At 36.1% G+C, this 26,637-nt stretch overlaps 1 long non-coding RNA gene across 2 annotated transcripts in view; it reads left to right on the forward strand.

Moving 5' to 3' along the window:
* Positions 1-243: 243 nt before the first annotated feature.
* The window catches only part of LOC141584275 (uncharacterized), a 752,462-nt gene continuing 726,068 nt past the window's right edge, over positions 244-26,637 (forward strand). The window contains exons 1-2 of one of the 2 annotated variants that reach the window (XR_012517208.1): positions 244-312; positions 18,936-18,994. This is a non-coding gene — a long non-coding RNA (uncharacterized LOC141584275). The remainder of the gene's footprint in view (positions 313-18,935; positions 18,995-26,637) is intronic. The other variant, XR_012517207.1, reaches the window with a different exon arrangement.

The following is a 26,637-nucleotide window of genomic DNA, read 5'->3' on the forward strand; positions in this document are numbered from 1 at the left end:
AATAAAAGTATAGCCAACCGCTTTAAAGATAATATGCCTTTAAATAATGCTGTGATAGAGGTTAGTGAAAACAGCAGCCTTAGTATAGTTCGATACATTCTCTCCAATCACTACTAGTCCTTAATGGATTCCTGGTCTTTTTCCTCTTCTCCATTTATGGATTCAAAAAGACACATGCTGTGCTTTTCTCTCTCTCAATTGCTTACTTATTAAAATCTTCAGGTGTATGCGTGACCTATTTCTGTGAATGTCCTTAGATCATGTCTCACTCTGATGACACTCGTTCTTCAGCCACATGAGCCAGACATATGGGTAAGTAAGAAGTTTGTGGTTACTGCTTTGCTGGAAACACTTTCTTAGACTCACTTTATTTTTTGCCATGAAACTAGAAACAAAATTGATACTTGATTTCAAAGAAACTCTACCTAGCTCTCAGAAGTTTCACTGCAAGTGTTCTTTATTTCTTCCTTTTTTGAAGAGAGAAATATCTTCCTACTCTTTATGTTTTCTTTCCTTTTGTTTCCTTCACTGTCTGTCACTGGAGTTTGTGTCATTGAAATTTAAGTTCTTTGCAGTAATGTTAGTCACTGACTGTTTTCAGAAAACTACTTCCGACAGAGAGCCTCCGATTATAGAAACCAGATTTTAAAAATAAATAACTTTAAAAGTTGCTTGACTTAAATATGTGTTTTGAACAGATTTCATACTGTTTCCATGATAACTTTGTTTTCTTGAGCTATTCTGTCCATACTTCACATTCTGTGAATAGCTAGAATATATTTTTTTCCTTTCTTCTGCTTTTGTTCCACTTATTTATCATAGTATGTAATGACTATAAAACCTGTGACTTAGCATTTTTCATATATTCAGAAGTGTTTCACGAATAGAAGAAGTACAAGAGAAGAATAAATAAATGTGGGAATATGGAGTGATACTAATTAACATGTGTTGCTTCAATGAAGGGCTGGCCAATGCACACTCAGAAACTCCAAGAGGTGGGGTTTACTGCACGGTAGTCCCTAGTATATTTGCTCATGGGCATTGTGTCCATTGGATATTTCTTGGGCTTTAAATAGTCCATGGGAGCAGTGGCCCATGGAAGCAATTTGGGGAAATGCTATTCTTGTCCTACTGAATGAAGACAGGTTTGGTTGCACATGTGTGAACCCCTCTGCAAGTATCAATATGTGGCTATGTGTTTCCATGAATGTGTATGTCTATATGCAATTAAGGCCTGGCTATGGGAGGCACTATTCTATCAACACTCTATATGTATGTATGGATGCCCTCATGGGGGATTTGCCACTCCATGGATGAGTGTGCAGGTAGGTGTATATAAATATACTCGATGTCAGCAGTTCCTGGGTACGACAAGGTGAGAATCAGTTTTCAGCATGATTGGTTTCAGGCCAAGATAAGATGGTGATTGGCTTTAAGCCAAGATTACTATTTCCTACCAAATTACATATACAGGTCTGCTGGCATTAAGAACTTACATTTTAAAAATTGTGAGAAAGTTAACTGTGAGCTTAAAGTAGAAATTGGAGCTGCTGATGAAGGAACCATGTGTAATTGAGGTGCCAGGGGCTCTAGTATCAAGGGTAATTGTAGCTTCATTGCTTAATGTATGCGAAATCTGTGTAGAGTAGGACAGAATTATTTCTATTTGTGTATTCTCTTCTGCTTATATTGGGCAATGACACACCAATTATCGTCGTTCAAATCACTTAGTGCTCCAATTACCATTTACTCCGAAGTGTGTGCTTTTGATTTTAGCACCTAAGATCACAGAGGGTAACTCTGAAAATTATGTTTGGCTAATGGCTAAGAGCTCCTCCACTCTCTTTTGATAACAATGCTGCCCTCATTGTGTGCTTTTGTCCATGAATAAAAATATGAAATTTCTTCTACGAGGGAAGCAAGGAAGTTATTTGACATAAGGGCTTCCAATACCTTATCCCTGGTGAAATCTCAGTGTCCGCCTGTATTTATAACTCCTTCAGGTCTGTGACAGATTATATAATCACAACTGAATCTCAAGAGAACCGCTTCTTAGATTATCACCATTTTAAAAGCAGATCCATGTCACAAAGGAGGCAGAGTTAAAGTGACCTGAGTGGAAGCTGACAGGTCGTGAAGGTGAATTAGCTGCTTCGGTGTCAGTGGGTGCAAATCACTGCAGGGGGCGGTGACCATGGCAGGAAAGGTCTCTTCTGGGTTAGCTGCCGGGCCAATTAGGTGTTAATGGCGGCAAAGAACTATTCTTTTGGTGGCATAAGAGGCCCGCTGAGATCAGTGTCAGTAGAACTGCAAAGATGAGCATTTTGTCAGGATATGGAAACAATAGGTACTTTATAAGCTCCTTATACAACACACTACAAAAGCACACGTACGCTAGCCCATTAGTGAAAGTTTTATTTTCCTAAAGATTTTTGCCTTCATTAAATACAAAATATTTCAGCTTTGTTGAATCTTTATGTGTTTTCCTTCTTTTACAATTAGTCTATTCTGTGACATGCAATTTAGATATGCCCTTGAACTGGCTTTGTGAAAAGATTCTGGTTTTGAACTATATTTTTCCACTGATTCACTGGGAAAATTGAATATGCCTTCCTAGAGAAAATATAGTGTGTGCAAATCATAAAGAAATAATGTAAATGTGATTAAAATGTAACCAATCCACTTAAAAATCACGCATTATAAAGGGAAGATCAATTATTTCATTTTAGCAAATTAATGTCTTATAGCATTATCCAAATAAAATAATGATAGCATGAACAAATTACACAACAAAACACTAAATCTAAATTAAAATCTGTGATGTTTGTCAATCAGTAACACCAGTTAGAAATCTTTGGAAGTTTGCTTATAGGGACAGCACTGGACAAGAGAGTAAATATTGTAATCTCTGATTTCTATTGAGTATCTTTTGCTTTTGCATCATCTTGGCACTAAGTGTCCCACAAAAGGAATATGACAAGGATATTAATCTGACAAAGAGTAAGTAGATCAATGTATAAAACTGAGATTACTTTGAATGTTAAATGAAAACAAGAAGAGAACGATGCTTAGGCCAGAAGAATGAATCAACACAAACACTGCTGGGTAAATATATTCAATCTTTTTAGTAAGCTTGGGATATGTTCTTTAAAAGGCATCTCCAAATATTTGAAAATAAGTATCCATCAATATATGCAGTCCCTTCTAATACAACTCAACTGTAATAGTCCCAGGAAAACTCAAGTTATTAACAACTGCATTAGAAAAAATAATTATTTCAATGAGAAAAAGGAAAAGGGCTAAGTGCTTTAATGTGATAATATGAAGCTATTGTTTTCTTTCAGAAATTTCAATAAATTTCTGAAGAGTCTTTAAATAATTGTAAGTGTAAAGCTTTGAGACCTAAATATCAGGAGCAAATCCAGCATTTGATCACTTCTGCTCAAGAGTTATAGGTGAATGCTCTTCATTTTTAGTACCTGTATCACTCATTGTTGGGAAAAACAAAACATGTTAACTCAAATTCAGCAGCCCCACCGCAGCAGAACAATTTTTTTAACTAACCCCATCCTTTTTTTTCTTTCGTTTTTTTTTATTAAAATTTCTTTTTATTTATTTATTTATTTATTTATTATTATTATTTTTTAATTGCATTTTAGGTTTTGGGGTACATGTGGAGAACATGCAAGATTGTTGCATAGGTACACACATGGCAGTGTGGTTTTCTGCCTTCCGTCCCCTCGCCTGTATCTGTCATTTCTCCCCATGCTATCTCACCCCATCCTTAGTGGAATTGCATTCCATTCTGTTGTGGTTAGCATAATGCAAAACATCCCTAATTAATCTCTTTTGTTATATTCAGTTCTTCTTAAGAAAATTTAAGCTGACAGAGACATTATTAATATTTTTTAATGGGGAAGCATTCCTGATAGACAACATGTGGTAAGTCAGATCATTCCAGAAGGTACATCAGGACTTGGCAAAGACCATCAAAGAAATTCCCAATTTGGGCTCAGAAAACTGAAAATTTGCGTGTCCTGGAAGTGGGGTCACGATTTGTGCAAATTATACCATTAGACTTCCTTTCACCTAGAAGCAGGTAAGGAAATAACCAGCCTCCTTTTGTGTCTTCCAGCAAATGTTCCCATTGTGTCTTGTGAACTCATCTTATTCATTTCTGCTGTGTTTTGATCTTTGCCTTTGAGAGGAGGATATGTGAACATGTCTACAGCTTGGTAAGAAGTGTCCACAGACCATGAAGAGATACATGAAAGCAAACACAGGAGAACTAAGATATTGAGAAGAGAAATAGAGATGAATAGGTCTGGAAAAAGAGAGAGAGAGAGAGAATAACTCAAAACAAAACACCAACCAAGTTGTCATTTCCTTTACATATTATGCTCAAGAAATTAGAAATTCTTGTGTATAATTCATTACGTGCAGCTATGAATGCCCTTCCTTTCTTGTATGTTTGACAATTTTATCCTGATCTTTCTGACTCATTTGATGCTGGAGGCTGCCCAGTTTACTCTGTGCTGGTAGGCACACAGCTTGCTGCTGCTGTCACTTGCTTGTCATCTTCATACATAGTGCCATGAGCATTCATCTTGTCAGTCAGGTCATTACTCTGTACCTGTCCATATTAAAAGTGTCACCTTCTTGACAGACACTTTTAGAAATTGGTTAACATTTCATTTTTGCTTTAAACCAAATAAAAGCATCCCTTTGGACCAAGTAGAAAAAAATTAGTTAAGAGGTTAGGAAACAGGGAAAATGAAGATGGCTGGAAATAAAATTTTGCTATTATATGTTGAGAGTTACTGAAACCAATCTGGATAGATAAAAAGTGACCCCAACCTAATGGACCCAAATTACATCTCTGAGAAGTATTCAAATACATTTCCATAAAAATTACCATCTTGTGTATCTATATTCTACTCCATACAATCAGGTCATATGTTTCTTTCAAGAGCATTTATATTTTCCATTTACCTAGAAGAAAAAGAATTAAATATTAACAATGATTGCCTCAGGTTGGTAAAATTATGGGTAGTTTTGTTGTTACTTTTATTTTCTTAAGTTCCTAATTTTACACTCTATAAGCATTAAAAGAGTACTGATCTATGATTATAGAAGTAATCTTTGTAATAATAGGAAATTTTACTAAGAAATGAAAGTGATATAGCAGCATATATACAGTCCACTGTCAATGTCACATTCTTGTCATTGGCATGTGCAGTACCACGGGCTTTTATGCCTCCTCAGCAATGTCACTATCGCTACTCTATGCTTTTGGCTGGGGTAGAGGGTGGAGCCGTGGCAGCAGTAAACTATAAATGTACTGAATCTGCTTTTTTTTGTCAAAGATGATGCAATTATCCATCTCCATAATATTTATAGATGACTACCAGTTTTGCCACCTACATAATTTGCTGTTTGCTGGACTGTGATCTTAAAGGCAATAATTATTTTATTTATTTTTACTTTCAATACCTTCAGTATCTAAGATATACGGAAAAAATAGTTGTTAAATTATTGGATGAATGAATTTCACGTGCTTGAATTACTTTGTGATTACAGTATAAGATTTGGACAGGCTGATGTACTTAGACAGAATCTGTATTCTTAAACTAATAGAATTCACAGATTTTATAATATTGCCGCAGAATTTATCACCACCTGTATATTATATATTTTTCTTAAATATTTGTTATCTGCCTCTTTCTCTTCTACCCTCACTGGAAGTTAACTTCCAAGAAGGCAGAAATATAATCTGTTTATGTGACAATTCTGTAGTTCCTCTGCCCCAGATGGCATGTAGCCCAGAGTAGGTACTCACAAAATATTTGTTAGATAAATAAATACAATATATTTTAATAAATTTATAAATATATGGCATGTTTATGTAAAAATAATTAGCATATATAGATGTATAATAAGACAATAAAAAATCACCTACAATTACTCAAAGATAATCATTGTCAAACACTAATTATATTTTCTTCCAAGATTTTTCTATGCATGCAATTCAAAAATGCAATCATATGTATTTTAATGTATGCTGATTTTCCCCATTTTTGATGTAAGAAGAACATCATCAGTTGTAATGGTTTCTTAATATGTTTCTATTTATTTTTTCAAAATTTGTAACATAGGCTTGTACTTTGTGAAAAAGGCAGAGACTTTGGAATCAGCCTGGGTTTGAATTCTGGCTCTTCTATTTACCCATCATGTAATCTTGAATATGTCCCCAACACATTTATGCTATTGAAGCAGTGTAGGAGAAGAGATGAGAAGGGAATAGCAAAGAAACAAAGAAGAGAAAGAAGACAGAGTCCTATGAAGGAGGCAGAAGGGACCTCCATGCCATCCGCTGGGTTCTGATGCTACACTCAGCTCAGCTCTCTCAGTGCAGAATGTGTTCCTTCTTTGCATTCAGCTAATAAAGGTACCACACTATCACGAAGAAGATGGGAATTTTTTATCCTAAGTCTCAAACCGTTTCTGCCCTCAGCTCTCGTGGTCAATAATAAACACATCACAGATACAAATTTTAACACAGTAATCTTTCTTGATGGAGTGGTGTGTGCAGAGGCTTTGGCATCAACATCTCACTGTGCAAGCCTCGTGCTGAGATGGAGAGGGGTCAGTGTCAGCCAAGAGTGATTTACAATATCCCCCAAAATGCCATTTAGTTTTACATCAGTTCATTTCCTGCTTTAGTTATTCAGGTTTTTAAAGAACCTCATAAGCTTATTATAGGTTATTTCACTTTTCAAAGGCTTAATCACTTCCTATGTATCTTCTATTTTTCTCCTTTCTTTTATCATTTAGGACCACATAGCATTTAGGAATCTATTTTTCTGGGGCATTTTTAGTAGGTCATTTATGAAGAAACCGGTGCAAAATTCCTAGTAGGCATAGTTGATAGTGGGGACCTTCATGATGAAATTTTTGTTTTTAGAAGTCCAACCCTTCACCCCTGCCCAATTCCCAAAATATAATTCTCCTACCTTTGCCATTCCGATTTATAGTCCTCTCTGAGTTTTCATCCTTTGGGAAAAACATTATATTAATCAAATAAATATTTTCCATTACCTACTTGGTGCCAGTATATACTTTAAGGTTAATATGTGCATGATTCATCAGGAAATAGGTTATTAAAGTGGACCCTTTGTAGAGGCCTCACTGAGGTTCTTTTGTGATTAAGGTGTTAGCTGATGACAGGGTCTCAAAATATTTTGTATAGAAGATTTTAGAGTAAAATCTCACTTGAAATGCTTCGGAAGATTGAAAGCTATTTTCTTGAGAAATCCCTTGCTTTTCCAGAAGAGGCCAGATGCCTAGGCCCTAGGAGATCACTGTTTTATTTGAGAGAAAACAGATCCAACTCTCAGACTATCACAATGAAAACTTTATCTCTCAGCCTCTTTGTTTTGGCTTTATTCTCAGGAAGGAAACTTCTTCCCAAGAGATTGCCAAATGGCAAATGGCCACCAGTAGTTCCTGGTTTATATTCTACCAACTTGGTGATTCAGGTCGAATGAGAAGACTTTTTCCCTAAAAGCTCTGATAATAGTTTTGAACTTGAGTCCTATCGGTCCAGTCTGAGTCACATTTCTATGGCATGAGTGGTGTGATACATACACACACACACACACACACACACATGCACACTCTCTCTCTCATACACACGCACGCACACACACACACACACACACGCCCGCACACACATGCACAGAGTTTCTCCCTGGTCAAAGAGAAGGCTCATAACTCAAATTGGGCCAACGAGTTTCTTTCCTGGGAATTTAAATATTCTGTGGAGACATACTGCACAAATGTGAAAAATGATTGGGGATGATTCATTCTGGATAATGGTACCCTAAAAATGGCCCTTTTGTTACTGTGCTGCTAAGAGCCAAGGGCTGCTTGGTTACAGCCTTCTGCTGTCCTCTGCAATTATGCTAAGCGAACGCAGATCATTTTCATATTTAGACACCTGGTAGTCTTCCTTCACAACAAAATAATTTGGAAAAATCAAACTACAGTGCCTAAAGTCAGAGAGAAAAAGAGCTTGCTAAATTTCAGTAGACATGCTGACAGAATCTTTTCAAGCCTGATTGCTGTTAGGACTTGGGACCCAGATAGGATGGCTAGTATTACTTTTTCAGGGCTGGATTTAGAACATTTGTATCAAATTCAAACCAACATTTATTTGATTAAAAATTATGTAATTATTAAGAATTATGAGAAAAAGCCCTATATTGATAAACTTAAAACATTTTGTCTGAAACTGAATCAAACCAATTATGGAAAAATAATGTGATAATGGGATATAGTATAATTCATTGCAATATAATTGTATTTCTGAATCTCTCATTTCAAAGTGACTGATATGAAACATAAGTACCAACTCAGTTTGCTATTATAATATTAGCATACAACCAAACCCATTTGAGAGGGTCACTAAGAAAAAAGATGGTTCATAGGAGAATAGCCCTGAATGGGAGGTTGTTACATTCCTTGTTGAGGAGCAACAGTATGACACAAAATACAAAGTGAAAGTCAAGACAGCCAGTTCTCTTGCAAAGGAAATACCAAATTGTTCCATGGCATTTCTAAATTTATTCTCCAGGTTGATTGCTTCTTTCTGGGTTATTCATGAACCAATAAACAGAGCACAGAAATTACTATTTATACTAACTCAGGTATCATATTCTATTTCGGCTAAGGAAGAGGGTTTAAGATGCCTTTTCCAATGGCACTGGAAATGATGAAGCCAATCTCATGATCTTTTTGTAGTCTCTTATGCCTGACATGCACAGATCTATTCAAACACTTTTATAAATTACTTCAATAACTTATAGCTAAAATTATATATATTATAATATAGTTATAATTCTGCATATAAAGTAGGACTCTGTATTTTATTTTTAGTTTAATGTTATTTGAGCATCTCCGATGGGCTAGGCATTGTGCTAAAAACTGGGATGGCAAGATGTAGAAGATGTTCTTATATTTTGGTTCATAGTCTGGCAAGGAAGATAGACAAAGTAGGAGAAAAATCTGGTGTAGTGGGATGAGGGTGGTAATGATAGTGGTAAAGTTTTTTGAGTGCCTATTGCCACAAAGGTGGTAGGTTATAGAGCCAGGAGTCAAACCCAGTGCGACCAGTGCTGCAGTCCCTTCTCTTAGCTACTGTGATAATCAAGCAAGGAAGGTGCTATGGATATGCATGGGAGAACAGAGGAGTGACAGCTCCTCAGCCTATGGGGTCAGTGAAGACTTTTTTGTATTGTCCCCTAAACTTAGGGTAATTAGGAATTAGCCAAGCACAAGTGGGAGAAGGGCTTTTTAAGGCAGGTGAAAGAGCCTAAGGAGATAAAAAGCATGATGTATCTGTTGTGAAGCACCAGCAAAACTTTAGTAAATTAGAAACCTAATATGTAATGGCCCTGATTTCTGCAAAAAGCAAAAAAATCTTTTCCCTCCAAACAAACCAAAATCAAAACTAAATCATCCTGGAAACATGTTATAGGTTAAGAGGAGTCTTGACAGTTTTAAACCAAGGAGATAATGCTTTCAGATGTCCATTTTAGAAGGTATAGTGAGACAAATGAGTTTGAGGTAAATTTGAAACAAACCACTTAGAAAATTCCTGCAGTAGTCTAGATAGGAAGTGACACATATTTAACTAAGATATAATAATGGTGATGAGCGAATGGAAGACAGAATCAAGAGATATTTCAGAGTTAGAACTGAAAAGCTTTATAACGGTGTCATAGAATAGAGTCAAAAAGGCTAGGCTTAAAAACAGATTCTTCCATTTGTTAGTATGTGACCTTAGGTAAGTTGCTTAACTTCTCTGGTTTTCAGTATCTTCACCTGTCAAATGGGGGTAATAACAGAACCTACTTCATTGGGTTGCTGTGAGGATTAAATGCAAATGTGTGGAAAATATTTAGAAGAATGTCTTCCATGTATTATTATTTCTTATTAGATGTAAGTGATAGGCACTCATTGGCGATTTGGTAGATGATGCTACAACCATTTGAGATACAGAATACAGAAAAAGGAGCTGGCTTGGTAGGAAAATTTATGATTGACTTGCATTCTCAGGTAAAGGTGTAGTAGGCAGTTGCAGGTACTGGTCGGGAACTCAGAAGTGCCTTGTGAAAAGGAGACACAGATCTGGGAGGGGTCAGTATTTCTATGTAGACACCATTGGAAGCTACAGATATTGATGAGATTGTCCATAGAGAGCACTGACGTCAGAAGAAAGGAGAATTAAGAGCAAGACCTAAGAAAATCAGCAATTAAACTGTATGAAGGAAAGCTGATGAAGAGTGGAGGCAGGGCCAGGAGAGATTGGTGTCTTCGTGTGCAACTAGAGACACCTGATGACCCTTAGATCAGCTGAATCCCAGTTTTCCTCTAGAGGGAATGAAGAAAAGAAGTGTAAATCTGTGAGCAGAAGTGGCTGATAGGACAGAAGCGTTTCATTTTCAGAAAGTTCTACAGACATGAGGGTGAGCAAAATTCCCATTTTCTCATCTACCCCATGATTCAACCCCACTTTCTGTTTTCCATTCTCTGCCTTGCTTATTGTCTTTCTTGTAGGTAGTCTCTAGTTTCCCCATGTACGTTTTTCATAGCGGCAATAAGAACTAACACAACTGTTTAGATATAGATGAATCACAGCTTTGTGTGAATAAAGATAATACTTTCTGTTTATTTGCAATGTTCAAGACTTTGTCAGCATCATTTAATGCAAAGACACATGGTCATTTTGATTCTGTAAGAATCTAGCTTTCTGCAGTGACTCATGATTCCTTTACTAGGTTGTAAAAAAGCTCCCAACTTTATTTTATATGCCCTTTGCAGTGAAGATAAAAAACAAAACCAAACTTCTCCTCCACTGCCTCTCAGTATAAATTCTTTCTCTTGCAGAGCTTCCCTCCATGATTTAGGATTGCAAACTTCCTTATTTATTTGAAAAGTTAGGGCAATGGCTAGTTTATTTTATCTTTATTTTTCATGTCTTGTGGATTACTTAGATAAATGAACAAATGAAAGTGGCTTGGTCATGTATCAATGGTGCAAATTATACATAAAACATATATAATGGAATGTGACATGTTTCTATTAGTGAATACCTTATCTTTGATAGAGTTTGAGTTCATTGTTTTGTCTCACTAAACTGAATCTTTTGACTTCAACCCAAAAACGTTTGAATTAGTTTTCATGTTGATTCGAATGCTATGAAAGCTGTCTGCACTGTCAGTGAAAAGAGCATTTTAATATAAAGTAAATGTCATCTTTGAGAATAAACTGTTTGTCTTCTTCGTTAGGTTTTATTTTTGAAAAGGAATAAGCCACAAAACAAGAAAATACCTGGGAAAAATTGTAACACCAGTTTCAGAAAAAAATTCTTTTCAAAATATAAAAATATTTTTTCTTTTGTGAGAACTATTGAATCCATGCACTTTTCTCTTGATTATATATGCTTTCAATCTGTGATATAAACTTCAAAATATAAGATTGTCAGATGCTTTTTCATGTTTACCATCACTGAGCAACTATTACAAACACTGCTTGTCATCTTTGAGAGGCTAGTGTGTGTAGTTGCAATATAATTATTAAGAATTTGGCTCCTGTAGTTTTTCTGCAATGTTGGTTTGTTTTTCCATAGTGAGAAAAATGAGCCCATAACAAAAGACTAAAGACTGAGCAATATTAAAAGTAGCTTTAAGTGCTGAAGCTGTCTATAACTTCAGATTCCTGAATGTTATTAAAAAATCCATTATCTCAGATACGTATTTTTACTTTATTTCTTTCACTTAACATAATTCAATTATATACTTTATTTGATATTATAAATAAATGTTTAAAAGAATGCTGAGATTTCTTTTCCCATAGCTTTTTAAAATTCAGAGTTTACCTTAGATATTTTTGGGGCTTATTTGAATAATTTATTTCCTTGACAAAACAATTTTTTTTGAGTTAGAAAAATAATTATAATATTGCCAGAGAAATCAGTTGGTAATCAAATGATATTATAGTCAATTGTCAATAAAAGAACCATTAATATGTTCACATTTATATGTTCACATATAGAGAAAATTATTAAAAATTACATGCTTATTTCTAGTTCAGTGGTAAAAGGCAGGGAGAGTGGAGTAAGTTTTCTTCAAAGATAATAAAAATCTTGCTACCTCCTCTTTACATAAACAAGACAAGAACAGGTTATTAACCAAAAACTAACTTAATTCTTTTGATAAATAATTAAGATTCTTTAATTTATTTTAGAAACTTTGTTTCTAAAAAGCAATGTTTTGTGGTCTATTGAGTTTAAGGTAACTTTGGTGATATTGTAAGTAAAGTGAGTGCAAAGGGGCAAATGAAATATTTTCTATCATTTTAAATTTATTCTACCTGAATATGCTGTTTTTTGCAAAGCAAGAATTTTGGTACTGCCATGTTTCTCCTGTAACATTGAGTAAATAGATCATGCTGTAAATAACTTAACCATAGGACCCTTGGTCCAGGAGCTGATCAAGATGCTAAAATATTGTGAAAGCTAGGCATGCAGACTTTGGCTGCCTTAACAACATTCAGAGGCACCATCAGTTCCAAACATGAGTTCAATAGTATTATGCAAGTCTCATTAACAGCAACTGTAGTCTGATATCCAGTGTTGAGAAATGCTGAATGTATGATTGCTGAGGAATGCTGAGTGTATGATAAAATATGTTGTTTGCTAAGAACAGCAGCAAGGAAAACCTAGCTGGCCCCCTACCCCAAGTGGAAAACTACTTGGGGCATTCTAAAGTAGCAAAACAGTAGATGTATATCATACACCGGTGAAAACAATTCTTTAGGCATGGGCTATGTGACCCTGCCCCCGTGGCTCCCTCGTGGAGAATGCTTTTTAGTTTGTGATGGTTGGGAAGCAGACACCAGCTGCTGCCTACCTACTTCATCTTGGTTCTATGAGAAAACACAGAACACCTGTTTGTTAATAATAATCACGTGTTCAGAGAGAATAAATACGTGGGTCGGAGTCTGCTTGAGGCCCTCAACCCAGAATTCTGTCAACCCCCTGAGGCTTTCAGCTCAGAAGACTGTTGGTCCTTGGATAGTCCCACTTTACTGTTCTCTCTGGGTGTCTGCTTCTTAATGCCTTCAGTGCCACCCGTGGCTGAGCTGCATTCGGTAATCCAGGTTTCATCCTCAAGTATAAACTGCTATTAAATGTGGCATATTGCACTGTAATATTATTATTAACTATTCTTACTATAGATGAAAAGTTATTTCTTGAATATTCATTTAATACTATGATTTACTAGTCAGTTTTACTATTCTAAATTAATTTTAAATGATTATTTCACAAATATTTCTGTTGATTAAATTCACTTTCCCCCCATGGATACACATCATAACTGGATAAGATCTGTAATTATGAAGTTTCCTCCACTTAACAGCTCTTTAAATTTGTTGGCTAAATGTAATAACAATTTTTAGGGCTCTAAAATAATTTCAATTTAATGTTCCCCATCTTTGTGCACTGTTTTAGGGTTAGATGTTATAGAGTTTCTCAGGAAAGAGCACAAGTTTAGAAGATGTAAAAGTAATATATTTACTAATTTCTTCATCTGAATAGCTTGGCATTAAGATTTTTCCAAGATCTCATAGGCAACTGCTTAATAAGCATCACTGATGAATTTTGGTAGTAATTCCACCCCAGGGTCTAGCATAGTCTCATCAGCTGTCACAGGTTAAACAGAATGGAACTGGCCACAGTCAATAAGGCCGGCAAACACCCTCAAGGTCCTAACTGAAATGCTGTTATTGATTCTGTAGGTGGCTCATCTTTCTGCAGTTCAATATCTTTAACTAGCATTCCAGTCTAATAGTTTTAGATAACACATCTTTTCTTAGCTATTTTACTTGCAGTAAAAAGACAACCTATTAATACTATAATATGGCTGCCTTGGTACAATCCTAAAACAATTAGGTGTAAAAGGAAATATCCTAACAGTTTGAGTATGTGCTGGTATGCTCATTTGATTCCTTTCCTCTTTTTTATTCTCTTACAATGTGGCTATAACTGGCATGATTGTTTTTTTCTGTTGGCTTGACCATTTGATGGAATTGTCCTCCTCTTTGAATTTTGGGTGTGCTTATGATCTCTAACAGAAATGGAATTCTAGAGAAGGTAGGAAATTTCGAGTTCACTTAGTCTGCAACTTCACACCCTAAGCAAGAATTCCCTCTATAACATTTTGGAAAGTGTTCTTTGGGCTCTACTTAATGCTTTCAGCATGGTGGTTTTCATTTCTTCACAGAGCAGCCAATTTTGTATGTATGCATTCTTTCTTATGAGCCAAGTTCTTCTGTATTCTCCCTCTCTCCAACTGCCAGCCCATTGCTCCTTGTTTGGTGCTCTACCACACATGCAAATGTGTTTATTTTTTCTCCCATGTGACAGATATTTCAGTGATTTGGGGTTAGCTTTATTTAAGACTTCATAGTCAAGACATAAACAATTCTTGCAACCATTTTTCTCACCTCCTTGTTATTTTTTTTTATTGTATTTTAGGTTTTGGGGTACATGTGAAGAACATGCAAGATTGTTGCATAGGTACACACATGGTAGCGTGATTTGCTGACTTCCTCCCCTTCACCTATATCTGGTGTTTCTCCCCATGCTATCTCTCCCCAACTCCCCACCCCCATTGTCCCTCCCCCATTTCCCCCCAACTGACCCCAGTATGTAGTTCTCCCCTCCCTGTGTCCATGTGTTCTAATATTTAAGAATCCAGGTTATTTTCTAAATGATCACAGGGTAGCTCTCATACTGGTTAATCTTGTCCATAAATAGTTTCAACACACTCTAATTTTCAGTAAAGTCCTCAAGGGCAGTCTCTGTTTTGTCTTTCTTGAAATTCATTTGAGGTTCTAGTACAAACTGTAAAAGACAGTTGGTGTCTTTTACACAGAAGTAAGTTCAAAATAAAGAAATGATGTAAACCACATTACTAAAATAGAGTTGATAACTTTTAAAATCAATGAGTTGTGTAAAGCAGGAGTCCTCAACTCCCAGGTCATGAACTGGTTAAGAACCAGGCTGTTCCAGGTGGTGACCAGCAGGCAAGAGACCAAAGGTTCATCTATATTTTCAGCTGCTCCCCATTGCTCACCTTGCCACCTGAGCTCCACTTCCTGTCAGATAAGCTGCAGCACTAGATTCTCATGGGAGCACAAATCCTGTTGTGAACTGTGCACGCAAGGGATCTAGGTTGTAGGTTTCTTATGAGAATCTAATGCCTGATGATCTGTCACTGTTTCCCATCTTCCAAGATGGGACCATCTAGTTGCAGAAAAATAAGCTCAGGACTCCCACTTATTCTACATTATGGTTAGTAGTATAATTATTTCATTATATATTACAATAATATTAGAAATAAAGTGCACAATAAATGTAATACACTTGAGTCATCCCCAAGCCACTGCCACCATCTCATGGAAAAACTGTCTTTCATGAAACCAGTCTGTGATGCCAAAAAGGATGGGGACGGCTGGTCTAAAGCAACTAGTTGTTTTGACATCTTCTCAGATGTATCCTCACAGTATATTCGTAGGGTTAGAGAGTTGGAAGAAAACTTGGAAATGTATCTAGTCCAGGTTTGTTTTTACTGGGACCTGACATTCACTGAAAGCCTTGTTTCCATGGAAGGCAACTGAATCCCTATGGATTTAAGTGGATCTTTCTCTTTGCCCTTATTCATTGGGTTTATAATTTTAGAAGAACAAGGATCAAATTGTATTGAAGTTGTTATGATTCCATGTCTTCTTACTGTTATTTTTATAGCTGGAAGTAATTTCTTTATATTGTTATACCTAATCCTCCTTTTCTGATGCAGAAACTGAGGCACATGCAGGGTTAGACTAAGTACCCAAATTCAAACAACTATTAAGGGGCAAAGATGGATCACTCAGGATTTATTATCTTTGCATTACTAGCATGACATAGTACTTGTCTTTCAATATATGTTTGTTATCTCATAAGGTAGTCTCTGAATAATTGAAGAAAAAATATATTTGTTTTTAAAATGAATTAAATTTGTAGTTATATTATAGTTATTTATGTACCGAACCTAAAGGCCAAATAGTTCCACAAAACATATAATGTAAAAGTAGTTAGTTTCTCACCTGTTCTTCTGTATCCTTAATCTATAATTTACAAGGACAACATGCTTATTTCATAATATTTGAATTTTTGTTTAACTTACAGAAGATAAGGATTTAGCTTATTTCATACTCAGTGGAATTACATAATACATTAGTTTATTATAGCAATATAAACTTTTTTTTAGCTGAGACACGTATTACACTAGGGTTACATTTACTATCTTGCACAACATTTTTGTTTTTCCAGGAGTCAATAATTTCCTTCCACACGAATGCAGAGTTTGGTTTTCTGTGTATGACCATTTCATCCACAAACTCTGTGGTAGAACTGAAGGTCCCTACAATATTGCCAATTATCCAGATGATAATTTCTTTTTTTTCTAATATTCTTTCAGAGAATTTTTTTTACTCTTGTTCCAGGTTGGATTGGTTTCTATTGAGTCTTGCAACACAGGTGCCACGTGGGAATGTCCCTCTGTTATCTTGTGGGACTCTCATATTGAAGAGGAAAAATAAAATTCAGAATAAACATTAATTAAAAAAAAGAAAGTTATAAAGGGCAGAGAAGCAAGGAAAACTCTCCTACAGCCTACATTGACTGCAGTTAGCTAAAGCAGACTCAGCATAGCCTCCTCCTTCTGAGATGAGACACCAAAGCACACTTTTGTACCCACAGCTATTTGAGTACAAATACCCACAAATGTATTTCTGTAAAAAGACCTATTCTCTTCCCCAGCTGCCAGTTATGGGAGCAAGATACCATGTAGAAAGTGTATGAATTCTCAAGGTTGTATACTTATCACAAGTTAACAACTGTCTTTGTTTAAACCTGTCTTTTTTTTTTTTTTTTTTCCTGCCTTGTCTTTCTGCACCAAACTTATACAAGCAAGGAATTTCCTTTGTGTAGGGCTGGTGGCCGTTACAGGTAGTAAGGCCACCATCAGCCACAGCTCCAGTAAAAATTTTCTTGCCTCTCTTGGTCTCTCTGTTCTTCTTGGCTTGAATTTCCACAACAATATCTTCTATCTTGTGTTGAAATTCCTGACTCTTTCATCCCATGTTTTATTTTTTATTAGTTTACTCTTTCCTTTTGTTGGAGCAGTTCCTCCAGTAGATTCCTCAGAAGGGATGCATGGGAACTACATTTTTCAAATTGACTGTTTGAAAATACTTTGTTCTCCCCTTTTCTATTTGATGATAGGTTATATATTACATTTTAATGTAAGAAATTTTAGAAATTAGATATTTGAAGGTATTTCTCTATTGCTTATTAGCTTCTATAATTGCCATTGAAAAATAGTATTATTGTCTTGTAAACTCGTTTACTTTCCTGGAAGTATTTAGAAGCTTCTCTTTGTCCCCATTGCTATGAAATTTTATGATAATATATCGTAGTGTTATCCCATTTCATCCATTATACTGGGAATTTGATAGGTATAGTACTCAATTCTGTAAAGTTAATTTTTTTTGATAACTTTCTTTATTAAGTTTTCTTTCATCTTTATTTCTTGAGCTTTGATAATTGTTTGATTTCTTAATCCTCTAGTTTCTTACGTTTGTTCTTTCTGCTTTCTGTGAGATTTCCTCAACATTATTTTAAATTTGTACGATTTATTTAAAAAAATTGTTTCATTTTTAATTTTTAAAAGTTCTTTTATGTTCTCTAATTTTCATCTTTAATATGTTTTTTGTTTATGAATGAAATATTTTCTATTAACTCTTTGAGGACAGTCTTATAGTTTTTAAAATAGTTTTATTTTCTTCCTTGCAATTTATTTTTTTCCTATGGATTTTTTTCCTATGCGTTTTTAAAAACTTGTTCAACTTTTTAAGTTTCTCCAAATTGCTGATGATCTTGGCTATTCCTTTATTTTTAAGATTATAGTGCTGAGAAGCTGATTTGTACAATTATGTGGGTAGGGCTGCCCATTGTTAGACTTTCCTGTAAGATGAGTGATCCAAATGAGACATTTGTTGCTGTTTCCTAGATGATCAGAATTGGTGTGGCTTTTCTCCTGGATTTGTTCTTTTCCTTGGAGAGAAATCCTCCATTTATCTGACAAGGTGTATGAGGCTTCTCACTGTTTGATGTCTTACTTTCCTTAATCCACCAGTGTTTAGTATATCCTGACTATGGCTGAGGATGGTGCTTTTAATACAAGATCTCTCTCCAGAGAGAAAATGCAAGTCATCAGGTAGGGTAGAAAGAGAGGCAGTCATATAAACATGAAAAGTGGAGGATTCTGTTGGTCTAATTGCTTCTTATTGTAGACTTCCAGTCAATTTGGTATAGAACCCATTTTGCAATCACTGTGTGAGGTAACTGCTGCCTTTCACTTTATCTCTCTGGAGTTCTATGGTATGAATCAAGTGGCCAGGTCACAAATGCTTTGAGTGAGGAACAATGGTGAGGAGTCTGTCTGAAGAATGCTCTAGGCTCAGACAATAGTTTCTGTAATACATCGCATATTCTTTTTATATATTTTATTGGCCTCATAATATTTTATCTCTGTTATATCATTTAAGCAGATACTTGTTACTGAGTATTCACTTGGCTTCAAGTTTTTCTTCACTATAAACAGTACTGTAATAAACATTTTTTACAGATAACTTTGAGCATTCCTGATGGTGTTTTGAGCATAAGTTCCTAGAAGTGGAAAATCTAGGTTAATGGCTATGAAACATTTTAAAGCCTGTGGTAATGAAATGAATGGAATGAAGTGAGTTTTTCTTTCTTCTAGGTGCGCTTTCACTTCTTATTTTGAACAGTCATCTGAGTTGTTCAGAGAGGAGAGGGAAAGTAAGTAAAATCTCATTCGTAAATATTTTAAAGGGAACTTTTGGAAAATGGGAGTCTTCTTGTTGTGTCATTTCTTATGTTCCTCTGGAGAAACTTCAGGTGAGGCAAGAGTGAATTCTATCAAGGAGCTTTTATAGAACTATCTGTATCCTATTTTTAATTGAAGTCTTTATTTGGAATTATAAGCTCTGATAAAGTTACTTCTTTCAGATAACCCAGATGAACCAGCACCAAACTTTTTTTTTCTGTAAAAGATATTTGCTGATTTCAGTTGAAAGTAGATGATAATTGTTGTTTATTGGCACAATTGGTATTCTCAACTAAACTGACTTTGATGAAGCGAAATGTTACTGGAACAAGTTTAGTTTAAAAAACTATATGGAAATATTGTCCCTAATTTAAAAATATTTTGTAGGCATAAGTACCTGGACAGTTACTGTACCTGGCCAGGTAGTCTTGGCACTGTTTATGGAGGTGTGTTTGACTGATCAAGTCTTTGATATACAGCCTACCTAGAGCTTCTGCCTAGATTCAGAAATCACTTATTTTTAGAAACGAGTACTTAAAAAATTCCTGAGGGTCAAAGGACTTATTTAAACTTGTGGCGCAAAAGAAAAAAAGTGAATAGTTGCTGAGTTGGTAGAGATGGAGGTATTTCATGTACATGAAAATATCATAATTGACTTCCTTGGTGAGGCTGGATTCTCAGAGACCTCTGGAAATTTATACCAAAAAAAGATAACATGTGAAAAAAATACAATTAAATGAAACGAGAAATGTGGATTTAGTGTGTGTTGTATCATATCATGAAGTAATGCTGCAGCTTAAGCAAAGCGATTGTAGCAGCATTGTTTGCTTAGAATAAACTTGTTTAAAAGTGCTTGTAGAGAATGTGTAGACATTTGTGATGCATAAATAGAATGTTCCCTACATAACATCATAATATCACATGTAAAAACATTCTTTCTCAGATGGCCTTCACTATTCTAGACTTTGCCTGTATTTTTCCCTCTTTTCATTCTAAATTGGTTTTGACATTCTGCCTCTCAGGGACAACTCTGGGTAGCTGTCAAAGTAGACAATTCCTTCTATGATAACCAAATCTAAATAGAGACAAACACAAACCCTTCAATATCCTGATGGATTAATGCTTCTTGGAGATAGTTTCCTTAAATAATTGATTATTTGCTACAGTTTGACCATATGTGTTGGGAACAGCATGTCTGTTTCCATAACAAACTAATTGATGTGGCTGCTGGTTCTTGCAGCTTGGTGAACTTCAGGCATGTCTGCTGAGTACAACTGTCCTCTTAGAACAATACAGCTGGGAATTTTGAGACTTTTCCAATTCCCTTCACCTGTGACCCACTTTATGGATTTTAGACATGTGTGAATCTGATCCCAGAAGGGGTGGCTCACTACAGTACCCTGTCCCATAGGCAAAGGGAGTAGACCATCCATTACCCTCTCCTTCTCATTCTTAGGTTAATGACTACATTAAATATTAAATGGGTTCCCATCTCCAGAGTGCCCATGTAAGTGATTTTACATTAGCTCATCCACTTTTGGCACTGTCCTTTCTTTGATTTCTGATAAAGCATGTTGCTTCTGTGTAACATAACTCAGAGGAAATCATGATTGATTTGACAACCATTAATGTGATGCTTAATATTAACCTTCATCTTTAGAGATGGAGTAGGTTGGTGAGGGAGAAGGACAGGGAAAAGAAAGAGGAGTCGGGGAGGAAAATGTGTCTTAGACTTTTTTCAGGCGATAGGGACCAAATGATCTCATTGACATTCTACAAAAAATTTAACACTTTTCTTCCCTTTTCTTCTTTTTCTTTTCTTTGAATCATCTCAGGATCTCCACTGGTTCTAACTCCTCTCTACCATAGCTCACAGAGCTGCACTGAGAGGGAAAGATTGATTTGAAAGCAAAAATATCTTGGGAATGAAATCTGCCACAATTTTTCAAAAAAGGTTAGAGTTTCACCTTTAACTAGTTTATAGTTTAACATTTAAGGAGAACAGATATGTAGTGGAGGCTGCAAGGAGAATTCGGATATAATCTCTAGCCACTGAGATTATTACCGAACTAGACAAACAGACAAGGCCCACAGAAGGTAGGGAGTGGAAATGGTGGAAACATCAAGGCAGGTGGTTACCTATGAACTGTAGCTGAAGGAGTCTGAGGCACCTGTCAGCAGCTGTTTTCAGAAGCTTCAACCAGTAAAGGGAAGGCTTCTCTGAGACTTTTCTTCCAAGGGAAAGCTAATCTTAAAGAAATCTAGCTTCTTTTTTATGTGTGAGAGCATAGTCACCTATACCTCTTTTGGCTGTTCCTTTAGGAATGGGATTCGATTTATATATATTTTTTACTTCCTCTCAGTGGACAGAGAAAAAAAATCCTTGGGTAAATGCAGAAGTCTGTGTTTTTTTGCAGCTCATTCTCTGTAATGTGACAAAAGTCCATTCTCACTCTAAGTTGTCAGAGAGTAACAGTGGTCTTTTATGGCCAATTTGTCCTTTCTCAATTCTCAGAGACAATTTGATACATCTTTTGACAGGATTGGGAAGATGGAGCCTGGGCCTAACAACACTCCATGCTATCCTTCTCTTTATTAGAGCATGATTATTTAACAAACTGGGTATGGATATAAACTTTTCTTGCGTTTATATGAATATTACCCCCTAAAGAGATAATATATGAAAATGTTACTTAAGCATCGAATACATATGTGTGTATATATGTATATAATTGTAGTAACTTTTAAGACAAGAAAAGAGCTTTTAACTAACTCAACTTCCCCATTTAGCCCATGAGGAAAGTGATATCTGTATTGGTAAAACAGTAATGAGAGGCATCCCAGCTGGTGGTGGATGGCTGAGGAGGATCCAACCTCCAGACCTCAGTCATTGTGACAGCATTCTGGAGATGAACACAGATGGTTTAACATAGCAGGGAGAGAAAATGCAGTCAAGGGCCAGTTAGCCAGTTTCCAGCTTGTGAAGGAGAATGTTACAGATATTCTAGTAAAACATATAGAACTGGACTGCATTTTGTAAAAAAGCATATTATGAAAAGTCTATCATTTGGTGCACAGGCTGGGAAAATCAAGCAGTAGGATTTTAAAAGAAATTGTTTAACACAGAGATCCCTAGCTGAAAATTCAAGGTATCTTTAGATATCTTTTACTTCTTTCTCTTCCCAGGAGTTTTAATTGTGTGCATGTCAACAAATAAGTCTGTAGTGAAACTCAAGTTTATGCAAATGAATTAATTAGAATTGTGTACAGAAATTAATGACTATGGGCAAGATCTTAACAATGTGATCACCATCAACAGCTTTAAATCTTAAGAAATCTTTCTGTGACCTGTAGTACTTCAAAAGCTACAGGAAACATCCAGCAGTGTGAAAATGTTGGGTTTTATATCATTAGATTAGTTTCTCAATAGCAGTATTATTGACACTCTGGGCTGGATAATTCTTTTTTTGTAGAAGAGCTGTCTTATGCATTTGTAGGATGTTTAGCAGCAACCCTGCCTCTACTCACTAGATGCTAGTAACATCTCCTTTCCTCTTGTAGTAATAAAAGATGTCCCCACACATTACCCCTGAAAGCAGGAGTGAGAAAAAATATCCCCCAGTTGAGAACGAACACATTAGATAATAAATTCCCTTCAGAATCAAACCGCATGGTCTATTTGTTCTAGACCATAGAAACCTGAGTCTGTTTCTTTAAAACAGGAGGTGGCACCTGAAGTGAATGAGTACGTATGTATGCATGTGTGAAATAAGGCAAGCTAATCAGGCACTTTCTAAATCAATCAAATGAAAGACAGGAAGAAAAAGAAAGACAGAAGATCACTGGGCCAGTCAGGATCTAATTAGGAAATTAGAAACCATAGAGCAGGCATCCCCATACTATGGCCTGTGGGGCGCATGCGGCCCCCTGAGGCCATTTATCCAGTCCCCCGCCACACTTCAGGAAGGGGCACCTCTTTCATTGGTGGTCAGCGAGAGGAGCACAGTATGTGGTGGCCCTCCAGCGGTCTGAGGGACAGTGAACTGGTCCCCTGTGTAAAAAGTTTGGGGACACCTGCCATAGAGGAATAAGTGCAGGGAATTGCTACACTGGTGATATGTAGAACTGAGTGACAAGAAACTTCAAAGGATCCCAGAAATTAGCAACAACTACTACTTATGCTAGAGTGACAAAGGAAGGGGTACTATGACTTGGTACCCCAAGGCCAGGACCACTCCAAAAGAGAGTGGGAGTAGAATGGACCTCTCTGGTGGGAATTAGAAACATGTAGGAGACATACATAAACCTGCCCCAGGCAGAAGGAGGGGAAGAAATATTCTGGCTTCTCCCTTCAATCTGTTGCAGCATCTCTCCATTGAAGGGGCTAGTCTTCTGCTTCCATGCCCCACGTTACACAGAGTTCTGCAAAGAAGTTTGGAAATGGATCTATGTGTAAGCAGTCCTAGGACTGGCAGTAACAGTGTTCTAACCTGTTCAGAGAGTGTCCTATTTCCTAGAGAACTAGAGCCTAGAGGCATAAAGTTATCTGGCTTAATGTCTAAACTGTGACATATTTGCCATGTTTTCAATGATTTTCTCCTGTATACTCACAGTGAATGAGGCACAAATGCCTCAGGTGTCAGGTGGGTGAGGGTGCTTGTCTTTGGGTGATGCCTGAGGACTTTTATACTGATACTGATTTAAGATCATAACCACGGTAGTGAATTGCTTATCTCTCTGGAGTACTTACCATGTGCCAGACTCTATGTTAATATGTTAATGCATAATTTAATTGTAACATTCCAAATAATTTCATGATGCAAGTATCATTATCTCTATTATAGAGACAAAAAACCAGAGTGGAGAGAAGTTCAGCAAACTGCTTAAGGTCATATAACTAGTAAGTGGAGAAGCATGATCTGAATTCAGGTCTCTCAAAATCTTGGGCCTGTGCTACATAGCCATTTTATGGGAAAAAGAAGAAGAAAAAGATGATGATGATAAATAATAATGACTGTATCTACAAACCCTTTGTTAGAAAGCTACACTGTGCCTAGCTATGTTTTTAGTGCCTTTATATTTATTATTGTTAACTCATTGAAAGCATTCAATGGCCCATTTTACAGATAAGGAAACACAGGAACAGAGGTTAAGTAGTCCAAGATCATAGAGCTGTTAGGTGATAGAGCTGGGTTTTAAAGTTGGCTTTAGTCCTGTCCTTTTAATGACCAAATGATAAATGGTATTATGTGCACATGATTTACCTATCCATTGTTCCATTTCAACCAACTCCATTCAATGCCAGACACTTACCCAGGCCTTGAACCGTAAAGATGACAATGACACAAGTGGGAAAATTATCATTTAGTGGAACTTATCATTTAGTGGAATGCTTACAAATGCATAAACAATGATGATGATTTTACGTGACAGGTACTGTAAGATAAGGTCACCCTTGAAAAAAATGAAGACAGAAAGGAAGACTGGAAATTTTCTCTGCATGAGATGAAAAATGGCAGCTCCATAAACAAGAGCTCCATAAGAAAGCTAACACATAAAATGTATTTTCACTGCAGAAATTGTACAGTTGTAAAGTAGGAGACAAGAAAGAAAGTGAAAATGGAAAGCATATTCATGGGCTAGAGGATGGGGGTCTAGCATACAGAGGAAGGAGGGCAGAATAGACAAGATCCAGATCAAGAAATATCTTACATGATCCAGTAAGAAGCTGGGAAGCTTTCCTTTTATAGTGCTTTAAAATTCTTTAGGGCTTGTGCTGATTCATTCTACATTCCCATCTTCTACCAGCTATGAAATTACATTCTCTGAAGTCTTTAAGTGCACTGCACATTGGTGGAGAAAACGAATGAAGTCTTTCTCCGACCATACTTTGGTGTATCTGTTTGGGAAATGACATGTAAAAACTCAGAGCACAGTCCAGCTGGCACTTAGGAGGCTCTGGTGACCTGAATTTGGAGCAGGCCTGACCAAAGGCAGTAAAATATCTTATGGAAAGATTGCTGTGAGTGAGCTGCTGAAATGTCACTTACTCTAGTCTCACTCCCTGCTTCACTGCTGGCCAGCTATTTCCCAAATAGCTCTTTGGTGGTTAGTTTCAGATTAAATATTCAGGCCCAATAGAAAAAGTGAAACCTAAAATTTGTGATTGAAATGCATTTTTGGAATTTTAGCCTGAAGATGACACAGCTTTTATTTTTAGAATATGTGTAACATAGAAAGGTAATTAAATTCCCTCATGATGAATGCTGTGCTTGGCTCAGCATTTGAGGAGGAGCTGCCCTGGGCAATGTAGCCTCTGCCTTGTCCACTGGGCATTTGTGTGACTTCTCTAGTTTTCCAAGCCCTGTGGGGACTTAGCTAGATGGGAGAGTAGGGGAGGTGACCTCTGCTTGAATGAGATTTTAACTGGATGTCATTGGCTCAATTTTGACAAGTAGAGCAATCTAATGAGCACGATTACTTCTTTTGGTACCTGTAATCTTTTTGTTCCTTGGTGACTGATAATAATACAATGAATTAGAGGGAAATATTAGTATTAAAACAGTACAGTAGAGAGTACCAATGGAAGTCAGTCAGAAGAACATGGATTTGAGTGTGTCAACTCTCCTGCTTTTCTGTTGTATTATCATTGGAAAATCATTTATTCTGTAAATTTTAGTTTTCTAACCTTTAAAATAATTCCTGTCTCCTGCAGTTGGTTTGAGGAGTAAATGATTTTGTGCATACAACAATGATTTGTGAACTATGAAACATGCATTCCTATTAACAAATGGACAATATCAATAGTCTGTTAACAGTGTTTTCATCACATTGTGACTTGTAAGCATAATAGTTTGAAAGTAGCAAATGCATCCATAAGCAGTAGGTCCTTTCTCATAAGAAAAATTTTTCTAATAGCCTGCACTTTGTTCTTTTGTTTGTAACCATGGTCCAGAGTTGGCCAAGTCACAGAGAGTATAGAAAGTGTTATTGAACTCCATTAATCTCACCCTGTCAGACAAATGATGTGGGAGTATCTTGTAAGATTCTGCATCTGAAAAAAGAGAATATCTACTGCAGAGGGTAGTTTTCAAAATTAAGGGAATTAATTCTTGCAAAACTTTAGCATAATGTATGAAACAAAGTATTCGATGAATGTTAGCATATATTTTTATTTATTAAAATGCCCACAATCTGCAGGCTAATATAAGAAATGTTTAATTTCTTTCTGGGCAGAGTGGAAAACCACTAAGGGATTTTAAGTCACTTTTGAGTCAGTAGTTTGTATCTTGAAAATCACCTTTATTTTGTGCTGCACAGGGTACAATTACTATCTGAACACCATGTCTCAAATAACTGCCATTGTTTTCTGTAGAAAGTAACATGACTTTGTAAATCTAGTGTAAAAAATAGCTTCATGAAGACAATTCTATGTTAAATACTGAATGGAAGCTAACAATTTAACAAAGTTATATGAGGAATTTTTAGGAGCTGTTCATAAAGTTTTTGATAAATAATCTGCCAACTTATTTGAGCATGTTGAGCTTTTTATTGCAAAATCAATCCGTAGTAAATATAGAAAGATTAGAAAGAAAACTTAGCAAAGAGAAGGAAA

The sequence above is a fragment of the Saimiri boliviensis genome, chromosome 4 (assembly GCF_048565385.1).
Source record: "Saimiri boliviensis isolate mSaiBol1 chromosome 4, mSaiBol1.pri, whole genome shotgun sequence".
NCBI lineage: Eukaryota > Metazoa > Chordata > Mammalia > Primates > Cebidae > Saimiri > Saimiri boliviensis.